At 51.4% G+C, this 15,859-nt stretch overlaps 4 non-coding genes across 4 annotated transcripts; all 4 read right to left on the reverse strand.

The window, feature by feature from the left end:
* Positions 1-3,736: 3,736 nt before the first annotated feature.
* Positions 3,737-3,809, reverse strand: trnat-agu (transfer RNA threonine (anticodon AGU)). Its single transcript has one exon. It is a non-coding gene; the product is annotated as a tRNA-Thr (tRNA).
* Positions 3,810-6,738: 2,929 nt separating this feature from the next.
* On the reverse strand, positions 6,739-6,811 carry trnat-ggu (transfer RNA threonine (anticodon GGU)). The gene has a single exon. It is a non-coding gene; the product is annotated as a tRNA-Thr (tRNA).
* A 5,927-nt stretch (positions 6,812-12,738) lies between these two features.
* On the reverse strand, positions 12,739-12,811 carry trnat-cgu (transfer RNA threonine (anticodon CGU)). The gene has a single exon. It is a non-coding gene; the product is annotated as a tRNA-Thr (tRNA).
* A 1,307-nt stretch (positions 12,812-14,118) lies between these two features.
* trnat-agu (transfer RNA threonine (anticodon AGU)) lies at positions 14,119-14,191 on the reverse strand. Its single transcript has one exon. It is a non-coding gene; the product is annotated as a tRNA-Thr (tRNA).
* Positions 14,192-15,859: the final 1,668 nt, after the last annotated feature.

Consider the following 15,859-nt stretch of genomic DNA (forward strand, 5'->3'; position numbering starts at 1 on the left):
GTGGGGTAAGGGGAGAGAGAGGGGTAAGGGGAGAGAGAGGGGGGAATGGGAGAGAGTGGGGTAAGGGGAGAGAGGGGTAAAGGGAGAGAGAGGGGGGATGGGGAGAGAGGGGTAAGGGGAGAGAGAGGGGTAAGGGGAGAGAGAGGGGGGAAGGGGAAAGAGTGGGGTAAGGGGACAGAGAGGGGTAAGGGGAGAGAGAGGGGGGAATGGGAGAGAGTGGGGTAAGGGGAGAGAGGGGTAAAGGGAGAGAGAGGGGGGATGGGGAGAGAGGGGTAAGGGGAGAGAGAGGGGTAAGGGGAGAGAGAGGGGGGAAGGGGAGAGAGTGGGGTAAGGGGACAGAGAGGGATAAGGGGAGAGAGAGGGAAAGGGGACAGAGATGGGGGAAGGAGAGAGACAAGGGAAGGAGAGAGAGAGGGGGAAGGGGAGAGAGAGGGGGAAGGGGAGAGAGAGGGGGTAAGGGGAGAGAGTGGGGTAAGGGGAGAGAGAGGGGGGAAGGGGAGAGAGACGGGGAAGGAGAGAGAGAGGGGGAAGGGGAGAGAGACGGGGGAAGGAGAGAGAGAGGAGAAGGGGAGAGAGACAGAAGGACAGAGGGAAGGGGATAGTGATCGGGGAACGGGAGAGAGAGAGGAAGGGAAGAGATAGTGAGGGGAAGGGGAGAGAGGGGTGAAAAGGAGAGAGAGGGGTGAAAGGCAGAGAGAGGGGGAAGGGGAGAGAGAGCAGGAAAGGGGAGAGAGAGAGGAGGAAATATGTGGAGGAGAGAGAGGGAACGGATGAGAGAGAGGAAGATGTGTAAGAGAGGGGGAAGGGGAAAGAGAGGGAGGGGAACGGGAGAGTTTGGGGAAGGGGAGAGGGGAATGAGTGATAAAGAGAAACGAGGAAAGCGAGAGAGTGTAAAAAGAGGCAGAATGTGGAAAGCAGGAAGAGAAGGAAAATGGGGTAAGGAGAACAGGAGAGACTTGTGTTGCATGGTCGGTCAGAGAGCTGTTTAATATTTATAATTAAACCCCTTGTTAATTAACAGTGAATTTAAATACTGAACTAAAGTAAAGAGAGGAGGAAGGGGAGAAAGAATGGGGAAAGGGGAGAGAGGGGGAAGGATTGAGAGAGAGGTGTCGGAGCGAGATATAGAGGGTAACGAGTGGGAAGGGGAGAGAGAGCGAGGGGGAGGAGAAAGGGAAGGGGAGAGAGGGGGGAAGGAGAATGAGAGATGGGAAAAGCGAGATAATGGGAAAGGCGTATAAAGATTTGTGATGGGGAGAGCAGAGAGACAAGAAAGGAAAGGGCACGAGGAAGGCCTGTTGTTCCTCGGTCAGTCTCAGAGCTGTTAAACATTTATAATTAAAGACTAATTAATTTAAATACAAAGCTAACTTTAATTATGCCCCAGTGAGATTTGAACTCACAACCGCTGGCTTATGACATCAGTAGGCTCTAACCCCTGAGCTATGGAGCCACCTGTAACACCAGCTCCTGTTTACATCTTACTATTGTTAACAAGGAGGTGGGGCCCGAATAATCATTCTCGGTGATTCATCCCTGAACATTCACAGAATCTTGCAGCACACAAGGACGGCTATTTGGCCCAATGTGCCTGTGCCGGCTCTGTGAGAGAGATTATTCCCACTCCCCCCCCCCCATTCCCGTCCTCCCCGCTCCACCCCTGCTTTACCCCTCCTCCCTTCCCCCCCGCCCTTCCCCTGGGGTTTAGCAGCTCTGAAAGTGGATAAGTCTCAGGCCCGGATGAAATGTATCCCAGGCTGTTGAGTGAAGCAAAGGAGGAAATAGCAGAGGGTCTGACCATCATTTTCTTATCTTCTCTGGCTTCAAGTGTGGAACCAGAGGACTGGAGGCCTGCGAAGGTGGTACCTTTGTTTAAGAAGGGAGAAAGGGATAGACCGAGTAATTACAGACCAGTCAGCCTAACCTCCGTGGTGGGAAAACTATTGGAAAAAATCCTGAAGGACAGGATAAATCTACATTTGGAAAGACACGGGTTAATCAGGGACAGTCAGCACGGATTTGTTGAGGGAAGTTCCTGTCTGACTAATGATTGAATTTTTCGAGGAGGTAACCAGGAGGGTTGATGAGGGCAGTGTGTATGATGTAGTGTATATGGAGTTTATCAAAGCTTTCGATAAGGTCCCACATGGCAGACTGGTCACAAAAGTAAAAGCCCATGGGATCCAGGGCAAAGTGGCAAGTCGGAGCCAAAATTGTCTCAGAGTCAGGAAGCAAAGGGTAATGGTTGACGGGTGTTTTTGTGACTGGAAGGATGTTTCCAGTAGGGTTCCACAGGGCTCAGTGCTGGGTCCCTTGCTTTTTGTGTTATACATCAATGATCTAGACTTGAATATAGGGGGTATGATTAAGAAATTTGCAGATGATACAAAAATATGCCGTGGGGTTGATAATGAAGAAGAAAGCTGTGGACTGCAGGAAGATATCGATGAACTGGTCAGGTGGGCAGAACAGTGGCAAATGGAATTTAATCCAGAGAGGTGTGAGGTCATGCATTTGGGGAGGGCTAACAAGGCAAGGGAATACACATTAAATGGTAGGACACTGAGAAGTGTAGAGGAACAGAAGGACCTTGGAGTGCAGGTCCACAGATCCCTGAAGGTAGCAGGCCAGGTGGATAAGGTGGTTAAGAAGGCATACGGAATACTTGCCTTTATTAGCCGAGGTATAGAATACAAGAGCAGGGAGGTTACGCTTGAACTGGAGACAACACTGGTCAGGCCACAGCTGGAGTACTGCGTGCAGTTCTGGTCACCACATTACAGGAAGGATGTGATTGCACTGGAGAGGGTGCAGAGGAGATTTACCAGGATGTTGCCAGGACTGGAAAACTTTAGCCATGAGCAAAGAATGGATCGGCTGGGGTTGTTTTCCTTGGAACAGAGGAGGCTGAGGGGAGATTTAATTGAGGTGTATAAAATTATGAGGGGCCTGGATAGAGTGGATAGGAAGGACCTATTTCCCCTTTGCAGAGGGGTCAATAACCAGGGGGCATAGGTTTAAAGTAATTGGGGAGAGGTTTAGAGGGGATTTGAGGGGAAATGTCTTCACCCAGAGGGTGGTGGGGGTCTGGAACTCACGGCCTGAAAGGGTGGTAGAGGCAGAAACCCTCACCACATTTAAAAAGTACTTGGATGTACACTTGAAGTGTCGTAACCTGCAGGGCTACGGACCGAGAGCTGAAAAGTGGGATTAGGCTGGGTAACTGTTCTTCCGACCGGCACAGACACGATGGGCCGAATGGCCTCCTTCTGTCTCATAATGTTCTCTGATTCTATTATTTTGGTTACGCAAGGTTACTAACGGTTACGGAACCGAGGCGGGTAGATGGAGTTAGGATGTGGATCAACCCTGATCTAATTGAATGTCGGAACAGGCTCGAGGGGCTGAATGGCCTCTTCCTGTTCCTGTGACAAAGAGAGACACAGCGATTGAGAGGGAGAGATGGAGCGAGAGAGTGATGTAGACTGCAGAGAGAGACAGAGCGATAGGCAATGAGAGAGGAAAAGCGAAAGGGAAAAGGGGGGAGAGTGAAAGAGATAAAGAGAGGGGAAGGATAGAAGCGGAGAGTCGGAGAGAAGAATGAGTCTTGAGAAAGATTGGTGAAGGGGGCAAGAAGGTGTCTGTTGTTCCAGGGTTGGTCTCAGAGCTGTTTAATATTTATAATTAAACCCCATATTAATTGATAGTGAATTTAAATACTGAACTAATTTTCTATAGGCCACAGTGAGATTTGAACCCACGACCCCTGGTTTACTAGACCAGTGCTCTAACCCCTGAGCTATGGAGCCACCTGCTCTGGGCTGTGGGTCATTCCCCAGTTAGTGCTGTGTGTTTGAAGAATGAGGAGGGGTCAGTGAAACGCTCAGATTGTGTCTCATCCCCCAGACTCCTGCCTCCGTCTCTTCAATATTCGCCTCTCAACATCGATATATCGGGTCTTTCACGTAGTAAAACATCCCAAGGCAACTCAGTCACAATCTGCCTCAATCTCTCTGTCTCTCTCTCTCTCTCTCTCTGTCTCTCTGTCGCTCTCTCTTTCTCTCCCTCTCTCTGCATCTCTCGCTTTCTCTCTCTCAGTCTATCTGTCTCTCCATCTCCCACTCTCATTCTATCACATGTTCTCTCTTTGTGTCTCTCTTACTATCTCTCACTTTCTCTCTGTCTCTGGAGGTGTTACTACAGTTGTACAGGGCCTTGGTGAGGTCACACTTGGAGTATTGTGTACAGTTTTGGTCTCCTAACTTGAGGAAGGACATTCTTGCTATTGAGAGAGTGCAGCGAAGATTCACCAGACTGATTCCCTGGATGGCAGGACTGACATATCAAGAAAGACTGGATCAACTGGGCTTGTATTCACTGGAGTTCAGACGAATGAGAGGGGATCTCATAGAAACGTTTAAAATTCTGACGGGTTTAGACAGGTTAGATGCAGGAAGAATGTTCCCAATGTTGGGGAAGTCCAGAACCAGGGGTCACAGTCTAAGGATAAGGGGTAAGCCATTTAGGACCGAGATGAGGAGAAACTTCTTCACCCAGAGAGTGGTGAACCTGTGGAATTCTCGACCACAGAAAGTTGTTGAGGCCAATTCACTAAATATATTCAAAAAGGAGTTAGATGTAGCCCTTACTACTAGGGGGATCAAGGGGTATGGCGAGAAAGCAGGAATGGGGTACTGAAGTTGCCCTTTCAGCCATGAACTCATTGAATGGCAGTGCAGGCTCGAAGGGCCGAATGGCCTACTCCTGCACCTCGAGAGAGAGAGAGAGATCGGAGAATAATCTGAAAGGAAAGGGAGAAGAAACAGAGAGACAGAGGCAAAGGGTGATGGACAGTTAATTTAAATACTGAGCTAATTTTGAATAGGCCCCAGTAAAATTTGACGTCACAACTCCTGGTTTACCAGACCAGTGCTCTAACCCCTGAGCTATGGAGCCACCTGTAACACATGCTCCTGTTTACATCTTACTATTGTTAACAAGGAGATGGGGCCCGAATAATCATTCTCTGTGATCCATCCCTGAACATTGACAGAATCTTACAGCACACAAGGAGGGCCATTCGGCCCATCGTGTCTGTGCCGGCTCTGTGAGAGAGATTATTCCCACTCCACCCCGCACTTTCCCCACAGCCCGGCAAGTATTTATCCCATTCCCCGGTGAAAGTTATTACTGGGATCAATTCTGAGGGACAGGATAAACCTACATTTAGAAAGACACAGATTAATCAAGGTCGGTCGGTGTGGATTTGTTCAGGGAAGGCCGTGTCTGATTAACTTGATTGAGTTGTTTGAGGAGGTAACAAGGAGGGTCGATGAGGACAAGAGAAATACAGGGACTAGCACCAACCCTTGTCCATGGCCTTCTTCGACCTCACAAAGGCCTTTGACACCGTCAACCGCGAGGGTCTATGGAGCGTCCTCCTCCGTTTCGGCTGCCCCCCAAAAGTTCCTCACCATCCTCCGGCCTGCTCCACGACGACATGCAGGCCGCGATCCTGACCCAACGGATCCATCACAGATCCCAATCCACGTCCGGACCGGGGTCAAGCAGGGCTGTGTCATCGCCCCCAACCCTCTTCTCAATCTTCCTCGCTGCCATGCTCCACCTCACAGTCAACAAGCTCCCCGCTGGAGTGGAACTAAACTACAGAACCAGTGGGAACCTGTTCAACCTTCGCTGTCTCCAGGCCAGGTCCAAGACCACCCCAACCTCTGTCGTCGAGCTACAGTACGTGGACGACGCCTGCGTCTGCTCACATTCAGAGGCTGATCTCCAAGTCATCGTCAACATCTTCACCGAGGCGGCCGAGAGCTCGGGCCTTACACTAAACATCCGTAAGACAAAGGTCCTCCAGCAGCCTGTCCTCGCCGCACAGCACTGCCCCCCAGTCAGCAAGGTCCACGGTGCGTCCCTGGACACCGGGGACCATTCCCAAACCTCGGGAGTCTCTTATCAACAAGGGCAGGCATTGACCACCAGATCCAACACCGCCTCCAGTGCGCCAGTGCAGCCTTCGGCCGCCTGAGGAAAAGAGTGTTTGAAGACCAGGCCCTCAAACCTACCACCGAGCTCATGGTCTACAGGGATGTAGTGATACCCACCCTCCTGTATGGCTCAGAGACATGGACCGTGTACAGCAGACAGCTCAAGTCGCTGGAGAAATACCACCAACGATGTCTCCGCAAAATCCTGCAAATCCCCTGGGTTACGTACCGAGAGATGGAAGGTGGGATTAGGCTGGGTAACTGTTCTTCCGACCGGCACAGACACGATGGGCCGAATTACCTCCTTCTGTCTCATAATGTTCTCTGATTTTATTATTTTGGTTAGGCAAGGTTGCTAACGGTTATGGAACCGAGGCAGGTAGATGGAGTTAAAATATGGATCAGCCCTGATCTAATTGAATGGTGGAACAGGCTCGAGGGGCTGTGACAAAGAGAGACACAGAGATGGAGAAGGAGAGACGGTGACGTAGAGGGAAGAGAGAGAGAGCAACAGGCAATGAGAGAGGGAGAGAGATAGAGAGAGGGGAAAGGCAGAAGCGGAGAGACAGAGTGAGAAGCTGGGAGACGGAGAGAGGAATAAGGCGTGAGAAAGATTGGTGAAGGGGGCAAGAAGGTTCCTCTAGTTCTAGGGTCGGTCTCAGAGATGTTTAATATTTATAATTAAATCTCTAGTTAATTTACAGTGAATTTAAATACTGAGCTAATTATGAGTCAGCCCCAGTGAGATTTGAACCCACGACCCCTGGTTTACCAGACCAGTGCTCTAACCCCTGAGCTATGGAGCCACCTGCCCTGGGTTATGGGTCATTCACCAGTTAGTGCTGTGTGTTTGAAGAATGAGGAGGGGTCAGTGAAACGCTCAGATTGTGTCTCATCCCCCAGACTCCTGCCTCCGTCTCTTCAATATTCACTTCTCAACATCGATATATCGGGTCTTTCACGTAGTAAAACATCCCAAGGTAACTCAGTCACACTCTGCCTCAATCTCTCTGTCTCTCTGTCTCTCTATGTCAGTCTCTCAATCTCACTCTCTCTCTCTATCTTTCACTTTCTCTCTCTCTGTGTATCTGTCTCTCCATCTATCACTCTCACTCTATCACATGTTCTCTCTTTGTGTCTCTCTTACTATCACTCACTTTCTCTCTGTCTCGCGAGGGGGAAAGAGAGAGAGGGGAAAGGAAGAGAGGGAAGGGGAGGGAGGGGGAATGGGAGAGAGGGAAGGGGAGTGAGGGGGAAAGGGAGAGAGGGAAGGGGAGAGAGGAGAAAGGGGTCAGATGGAAACGAAAAGCGAGGGTGATGGAGGAGGCAGTGGAGTGAGAAGGGGATAGAGAGAAGGGAAGGGGAGAGAGAGGGGAATGAGTGAGGGAGAGGGAAGGGGAGAGAAAGGGGGAAGGAAAGTGGAGAGGAAGTGGAGAAAGTGTGGGGAAAGAGGAGAGAGGGGGAAGGAGTGAGAGAGAGGCGTAGGAGTGAGATATAGAGGGTAACGTGTGTGTAAGAGTGGGAAGGGGAGAGAGAGCGAGGGGGAGGAGAAAGGGAATGGGAGAGAGGGTGGAAGGTGAGAGAGAGGGAAGGCGAGAGAGTGATGGGGAGAGAGTTGGAAGCGGGAAGAGGGGGGAAGGAGAGTGAGAGACGGGGAAAGCAAGATAGCAGGAAAGGGAGAGAGGGGTAAAAAAAGATGCAGACCAGGTCATGATGGGGAAGGGTGAGAGAGATTTGGAAGGGGAGCCTGTTGTTCCAGAGTCTGTCTCGGAGCTGTAATATTTATAATTCAACACTTGTTAATTGAAATACTGGGCTAATTTTAAATAGCTTCGAGTGAGCCAACTGCTCTGAGAAAGGCAGGGGAAGGAGCAGTAAAGAGAGAGGAGAGGAAAAGAGAGAGTGGAAGGAGTGAGAGAGAGGGGGAAGGGGAGAGAGAGGGAGGGGAAGGGGAGAGAGGGGAAGGAGTGAGAGAGAGGGGGAAGGGGAGAGAGGGGGAAGGAGTGAGAGAGAGGGAAGTGGAGAGAGAGGGAGGGGAAGGGGAGAGAGGGGAAGGAGTGAGAGAGGGGGGGAAGGGGAGAGAGAGGGAGGGGAAGGGGAGAGAGGGGAAGGAGTGAGAGAGAGGGGGAAGGGGAGAGAGAGGGAGGGGAAGGGGAGAGAGGGGAAGGAGTGAGAGAGAGGGGGACGTGGAGACTGGGAGAATGAGAGAGAGGCAGGGGAGAGAGCGAGGGAAGGGGAAAGAGAGGTTAAGGGAAGAGAGGGGGAAGGAATGCGAAAGAGAGGGGAAGGGGAGAGAGCGGAAGGGAAGAGAGATGGGAAGGAGTGAAAGAGAGGTAAAGGGAGAGAAAGGAGAAGGAGAGACGGGGAGGAAGGAGTGAGAAAGAGGGGTAAAGGGAGAGAAAGGAGAAGGGGAGAGAGGGGGGAAGGAGTGAGAGAGAGGAGGGAAGGAGTGAGAGAGAGGGGGAAGGGGAGACAGGGAGGGGAAGGGGAGAGAGAGAGGCGGGGAGAATGTAGAAGGGGGAGAGAGGGGAAGGAGTAGGAAAGAGGGAAGAGAGAGGGAAAGGGAAAGGGAAAGAGAGGGAGGGGAAGAAGAGAGAGAAGGGGAGAATCTCAAAGGAAAGGGAAAGGAGAGAGAGACAGGAGGGCACCTGCTCTGGGAAAGACAGGGGAAGGAGCTGGGGAGAGAGAGAGGGGAAGGGAGGGAGAGAGGGAAAGGAGTGAGAGGGGAAGGAGAGAGAGAGAAAGGCAGGAGAGAGAGAGAAGGGGAGACAGAGGCAGGGAAGGGAAAGAGGGAGCGGATGGGGAGAGTGAGGGGAAGGAGAGGAAGGAGTGAGAGAAAAGCGAGGGAGAAGGATAGAGAGAGAGGGGGAAGGAAAGATGGTGGGGTGAGGGAGGTGGAAGGGGAGAGAGGGGAATGAGTGAGAGACGGGGAAAATGAGATAGAGAGAGAGGGAGAAAAAGATGTAGAATGGGGAAGGGAGAGAGAGATTTGGAAAGGGAGAGTGAGTGTAAGAGAAATGAGCCTGTTGATCCAGGGTCGGTCACAGAGCTGTTTAATATTTATAATTAAAGCTGTTGTTAATTGACAGTAAATTTAAATACTGAGCTAATTTTTAGTAGGCCCCAATGAGATTTGAACCCACGACCCCTGACCCCTGAGCTATGGAGCCACCTGCTCTGTGAAAGACAGGGAAAGGAGCAGGAAAGAGAGGGGAATGGAAAAGAGAGGGGGGAAGGAGTGAGAGAGAGGGGGAAGGGGAGAGCGAGGGGGAAGGGGAGAGAGATGGGAAGGGGAGAGAGAGGGAGGGGAGAGAGATGGGAAGACGAGAGAGGGAGGAGACAGGGGAGAGAGAAAGGAAGGGGAGAGAGAGGGAGAATGGGAAGAATCTGAAAAGAAAGGGAAAAGAGAGAGAGAGGAGAGAGGGGAGTGAAAAGGCAGAAGGGGCAGGGGAGAGAGTGGGTTGGGGAGAGAGGGGGAGGGGGAGAGAGGGAAGATAGAGGAGGAAGGAGAGAGAGGGGAACGAGTGGGGAGAGAATGAAAGTAGAGAGGGAAGGGGAGAGAGGAGAGAGACGGGAAGGAGAGACAGGGGAAGGGGAAAGGGAGGGTGAAGGAGTGAGACCGAGCGGGGAAGGGGAGAGAGAGGGAGAATCTGAAAAGAAAGGGAGAAGAGAGAGAGAGAGGAGGGAGGGGAGAGAGGGGAAGGGGAGAGGGTGAGAGGGTGAGAGAGGGGAATGAGTGAGAGACGGGGAAAGCGAGATAGCGGGGAAGGGAGAGAGGGGTAAAAAGATACAGAACGGGTCGTGATGTGGAAGGCAAAGAGAGAGTCTTTTATTCCAGGGTCCGTCTCGGGGATGTTTAATATTTATAATTAAACCCCTTGTTAATTCAAATACTGAGCTAATTTTAAACAAGCCCCAGTAAGATTTGAACTCACAACCCCTAATTTACAATACCAATGCTCTAACCCCTGAGCTATGGAGCCAAGTAACAATATAGGAAGGAGCAGGAAAGAGAAAGTGGAAGGAGTGAGAGAGAGAGGGGAAGGGGAGAGGGGGAAGGAGTGAGGGGAGAGAGAGAGAGGGAAGGGGAGAGAGATTGGAAGGAGTGAGAGAGAGGGGAAGGGGAGAGAGAGAGAGGGAAGGGGAGAGAGAGAGGGGAATGGGAGACATGGAGGAAGAGAGTGGAAGAGAGGGAGAGAGAGGAGGGAAGGAGAGAATGAGACAGGGGAAGGAGAGAGAGGGGAAGTGGAAAGTGAGGGTGAAGGAGTGAGACCGAGCGGGGAAAAAGGGAGAGAGAGTGAAGCCTGTTGTTCCAGGGTCGGTCTTGCGGATGTTTAATATTTATAATTAAAGCCCTTGTTAATTGACAGTGAATTTAAACACGAAGCTAATTTGAATAGGCCCAAATGAGATTTGAACCAACTACCCCTGGTTTACTCGACCAGTGCTCTAACCCCTGAACTATGGAGCCACCTGCTCGAGGAAAAACAGGGGAAGGAGCAGGAAAGAGAGAGGAAAGGGAAAAGAGAGAGTGGAAGGAGTGAGAGAGAGGGGGAAGGGGAGAGAGAGGGAGGGGAAGGGGAGAGAGGGGGCAGAAGTGACAGAGAGGGGGAAGGGGAGAGAGAGGGAAGGAGTGAGAGAGAGGAAGGGGAGAGAGATGGGAAGACGAGAGAGGGAGGAGACAGGGGAGAGAGAAAGGAAGGGGAGAGAGAGGGAGAATGGGGAGAATCTGAAAAGAAAGGGAAAAGTGAGAGAGAGGAGAGAGGGGAGGGAAGATAGGGGAAGGGGAGAGGGAGAGTGAAAAGGGAGAGGGGGCAGGGGAGAGTGTGGGTAGGAGAGAGAGGGGGAGGGGAGAGAGAGGGAAGATAGAGGAGGAAGGAGAGAGAGGGGAAGGAGTGAGAGAATGAAAGTAGAGAGGAAAGGGGAGAGAGGAGAGAGAGGGGAAGGGGAGAATGAGACAGGGGAAGGGGAGAGAGGAGAAGGGGAGAATGAGACATGGAAGGAGAGAGAGGGGATGGAGAGAATGAGAAAGGGGAAAGAGAGGGTGAAGGAGTGAGTTTGAGCGGGGGAAAAGGGAGCGAGAGTGTAAGAGAGACGAGAACCTGTTGTTCCAGGGTCAGTCTCAGAGCTGTTTAATACTTATAATTAAGCCCCTTGTTAATTGACGGTGAATTTAAATATTGAGCTAATTTTGAGTAGGCCCCAGTGAGATTTGAATTCACGACTCCTAGTTGACAAAACCAGTGCTCTAACCCCTGAAATATGGAGCCACCTGCTCTGGGAAAGACAGGGGAAGGAACAGGAAAGAGAGGAGAAGGGAAAAGAGAGAATGGAAGGAGTGAGAGAGAGGGGAAGTGGAGAGAGAGGGAGGGGAAGGGGAGAAAGGGGAAGGAGTGAGAGAGAGGAGAAGGGGAAAGAGAGGGAGGGGAAGGGGAGAGAAAGAGGGAAGTGGAGACTGGGAGAAAGAGAGAGGGGCAAGGGAGAGAGGGAGGGAAGGGGAAAGAGAGGTTAAGGGAAGAGAGGGGGAAGGATTGCAAAAGAGAGGGGAAGGGGAGAGAGCGGAAGGGGAGATAGATGGGAAGGAGTGAGAGAGAGGGGGAGAGGAAGGGGAGAGAGAGAGGCGGGGAGAATGTAGAAGGGGGAAGAGAGCGGAAGGAGTAGGAAAGAGGGAAGAGAGAGGGGAAGGATAAAGAGAGGGAGGGGAAGAGGGAGAAGGGGAGAATCTTAAAGGAAAGGGAAAGGAGAGAGAGACAGGAGGGCACCTCCTCTGGGAAAGAAGGGGAAGGAGCTGGGGAGAGAGAGAGGGGAAGGGAGGGAGTGAGGGAAAGGGGTGAGAGAGTGAGTGGAAGGGGAGAGAGAGGGAAGGAGAGAGAGAGGCAGGAGAGAGAGAGTGGGGTGGGGAAAGAGAGGTTAAGGGGAAAGAGGGAGAAGGAGTAAGATAGCGAGGGGATTTGAGTACAGGGGCAGGGAGGTGTTACTACAGTTGTACAGGGCCTTGGTGAGGCCACACCTGGAGTATTGTGGACAGTTTTGGTCTCCTAACTTGAGGAAGGATGTTCTTGCTATTGAGGGAGTGCAGCGAAGGTTCACCAGACTGATTCCCGGGATGGCGGGACTGACATATCAAGAAAGACTGGATCGACTGGGCCTTTATTCACTGGAGTTCAGAAGAATGAGAGGGGATCTCTTAGAAACATATAACATTCTGACGGGTTTGATGCAGGAAGAATGTTCCCGATGTTGGGGAAGTCCAGAACCAGGGGACACAGTCTAAGGATAAGGGTTAAGCCATTTAGGACCGAGATGAGGAGAAACTTCTTCACCCAGAGAGTGGTGAACCTGTGGAATTCTCTACCACAGAAAGTAGTTGAAGCCAATTCACTAAATATATTCAAAAAGGAGTTAGATGAAGTCCTTACTACTGGGGGGATCAAGGGGTATGGCGAGAAAGCAGCACTGAAGTTGCATGTTCAGCTATGAACTTATTGAATGAGGAAGGCGAAGGAGAGAGTTGGCTCAAAGGGACAACTCCTGCACCTATTTTCTTTCGAGAGAGAGATCGGGGAACAATCTGAAAGGGAGAAGAGAGAGAGAGACAGAGGCAAAGGATGATGGACAGTGAATTTAAACTCAACACTGATTTTGTTCCTGGTTCGGTCTCAGAACTGTTTAATATTTATAATTAAAGCCCTTGTTAATTGACAGTCAATTAAATACTAAGCTAACTTTGAGTAGGCCCCAGTGAGATTTGAACTCACGACCCCTGGTTTACGAGACCAGTGCTCTAACCCCTGAGCTATGGAGCCACCTATTACAAAAAAGACAGGAGAAGGAACAGGAAAGAGAGGGGAAGGGAAAAGAGAGAGTGGAAGGAGTGAGAGAGGGGGGGAAGGGGAGAGAGAGGGAAGGAGTGAGAGAGAGAAAGGGGAGAGAGATGGGAAGGCGAGAGAGGGAGGAGACAGGGGAATGAGAAAGGAAGGGGAGAGAGAGGGAGAATGGGGAGAATCTGAAAAGAAAGGGAAAAGTGAGAGAGAGGAGAGAGGGGAGGGAAGATAGGGGAAGGGAAGAGGGAGAGTGAAAAGGCAGAGGGGAAGGGGAGAGAGGGGGAGGGAGAGAGTGGGTAGGGGAGAGACGGGGAGGGGAGAGAGAGGGGGGGAAAGAGAGAGAGGGTAGGGGGAGAGAGAGGGGAAGGGGAAAGAGAGAGTAGAAGGAGGGAGAGAGGAGGGGAAGGGGAGAGAGAGGGGAAGGGAAAAGAGAGAGTGGAAGGAATGAGAGAGAGAGAGGGGGAAAGAGAGAGAGGGGAGTGGAAGGAGGGAGAGAGAGGGGGAAGGGGAGAGAGTGGGGTGGGGAAAGAGAGGGAGGTAACGGAGAGAGAGAGAGTGTGACGAAGGAGTGGGAGAGAGGGGGAAGGAATGAGAGAGAGGGATGGGGAGAGGAAAGAGAGGGAAGGGACGGGGAGAGAGAAGGGAAGGAGTCAGATAGGGAGGGGAAGGGGAAAGAGGGAGAGAAAGGGGAAGAAATGAGAGAGAGGAGAAAGGGGAGACGAAAGAGAGAGAAGGGGGAAGGAGTGAGAAAGTGGGAAGGAGTGAGAAAGGGAGAGAGAGAGACAAACTGAAAGGAAAGGGAAAAGAGAGAGAGAGAGAGAGAGGAGGAAGAAAGATGAATGATGAATTTAAATACTGAGTTAACTTTGAGTAGGCCCCCAGTGAGATTTGAACCCACGACCCCTGGTTGATGAGACCAGCGCTCTAAACCCCTGAGCTATGGAACCAGCTCTGTGTACAAAGATAGGGGAAGGAGCAGGAAGCAGAGAGAGAGGGGAAGGAGTGGGAAAGAGAGGGAGGGAGGGGAAGGGAAGAGAGTGGGGAAGGAATGAGAGAGTGAGGGAAGGGGAGAAGGTAAGAGATGGGAATGAGTGAGAGACAGGGAAAGCGAGATAGCGGGAAAGGGAGAGAGGGGTAAAAAGATGTAGAACAGGTCGTGAGGGGGAAGGGAGAGAGAGTGTCAGAGAGATGACCCTGTTATTCCAGGGTCAATCTGAGAGCTGTTTAATATTTATAATTAAAACCCTGGTTAATTGATGGTGAATTTAAATACTGAACTAACTTTGAGTAGGCCCCAGTGAGATTCGAACCCACGACCACTTACTGACTAGACCAGTGCTCTAACCCCTGAGCTATGGAGCCACCTGCTCTGTGAAATATAGGGGAAGGAGCAGGAAAGAGAGGGGAAGGGAAAAGAGAGCGTAGAAGGGGAGAGAGAGAGGGAAGGGGAGAGAGAGGAAGGGGAAGGGGAGAGAGAGAGCAAGGGGAAGGGGAGAGAGAGAGAGGGAGGGGAGAGAGAGAGGGAGGGGAATGGGAGAGAGTGGGGTAAAAAGATGTAGAACGGGTCGTAATGCGATGGAAACAGAGAGCAGCAGAGAGGAGAAAGAGTGGTTGAGGGGAGAGAGGGGAATGAGTGAGAGAGAGGTAGGCATGTGAGAGAAATGGGAAGTGGGAGTGAGAGAAAGGGAGAAAGTGTGGAAGGGGCGGGGAGAGAGAGAGAGGGGAAAGAGTAAGAGAGAGGGGGAAGGGGAGAGAGAGGGAGGGGAAGGGGAGAGAGAGAGGGAGGGGAAAGAGAAGTTAAGGGGAGAGAGGGAAGGAGTGAGAAAGAGTGGGTAAGTTGAGAGCGGAAGAGGAGAGAGAGAGGGAAAGTGGAGAAAGGAGAAGGGGAGAGAGTGGGTAAGGGAGAGAGGGAGAGGGGGGATGAAGAGAGGGTGAGGGGAGCGTGTGAGAGAGGGAATTACGTGAGAGACGGGGAAAACGAGATAGCGGGAAAAAAGATGCAGAACAGGTCGTGATGGGGAAGAGGAGCCTGTTGTTCCAGAGTCGGTCTCGTAGCTGTAATATTTACAATTCAACACAAGTTAATTCAAAGACTGGGCTAATTTTAAATAGCTCCAAGTGAGATTTGCACTCACAACTTTTGGTTAAATGATTTACATGACCAGTACTCTAACCCCTGAGCTATGGGGCCACCTGCTTTAAGAAAGACAGGGGAAGGAGCAGGAAAGGGAAAAGAGAGAGTGGAAGGAGTGAGAGAGAGGGGGAAGGGGAGACAGTGGGGAAGGAATGAGAGAGCCTGGGGAAGGGAAGACAGTGGGGAAGGAGTGAGAGAGAAGTGGAAGGGAAGACAGGGAGGAAGAGAGAGGGAAAGGGGAGAGCGAGAGGGGAAAGAGTGGGAGAAAGGGGGAAGGAGTGAGAGAGAGAGAGGAGAAGGGGAGACTGGGAGGAGGAAACAGGGAGAGCGGAGAAAGAGAGGGAAGGAGTGAGAGAGAGGCGGGAGGGGAAAGAGAGGGAGATAAGAACATAAGAAATAGGAGCAGGAGTAGGCCATTCAGCCCCTCGAGCCTGCTCCGACATTTAATACGATCATGGCTGATCCAATCATGGACTCAGGTCCACTTCCCTGCCCTCCCCCTTATCCCCTTATCCCCTTATCGGTTAAGAAACTGTCTATTTCTATCTTAAATATATTCAATGTCCCGGCTTCCACAGCTCTCTGAGGCAGAGAATGCCACAGATTTACAACCCTCTGAGAGAAGAAATTTCTCCTTATCTCAGTTTTAAATGGGCGGTCCCTTATTCTAAGCCCATGCCCTCTAGTTCTAGTCTCCCCCATCAGTGGAAACATCCTCTCTGCATCCATCTTGTCAAGCCCCCTCATAATCTTATACGTTTTGATAAGATCACCTCTCATTCTTCTGAACTCCAATGAGTAGAGGCCCAACCTCCTCAACCTTTCCTCATAAGTCAACCCCCTCATCTCCGGAATCAACCGAGTGAACCTTCTCTGAACTGCCTTCAAAGCAAGTA

This window comes from Pristiophorus japonicus, unplaced genomic scaffold (genome assembly GCF_044704955.1).
Source record: "Pristiophorus japonicus isolate sPriJap1 unplaced genomic scaffold, sPriJap1.hap1 HAP1_SCAFFOLD_2144, whole genome shotgun sequence".
In the NCBI taxonomy this organism is placed as follows: Eukaryota; Metazoa; Chordata; class Chondrichthyes; family Pristiophoridae; genus Pristiophorus; species Pristiophorus japonicus.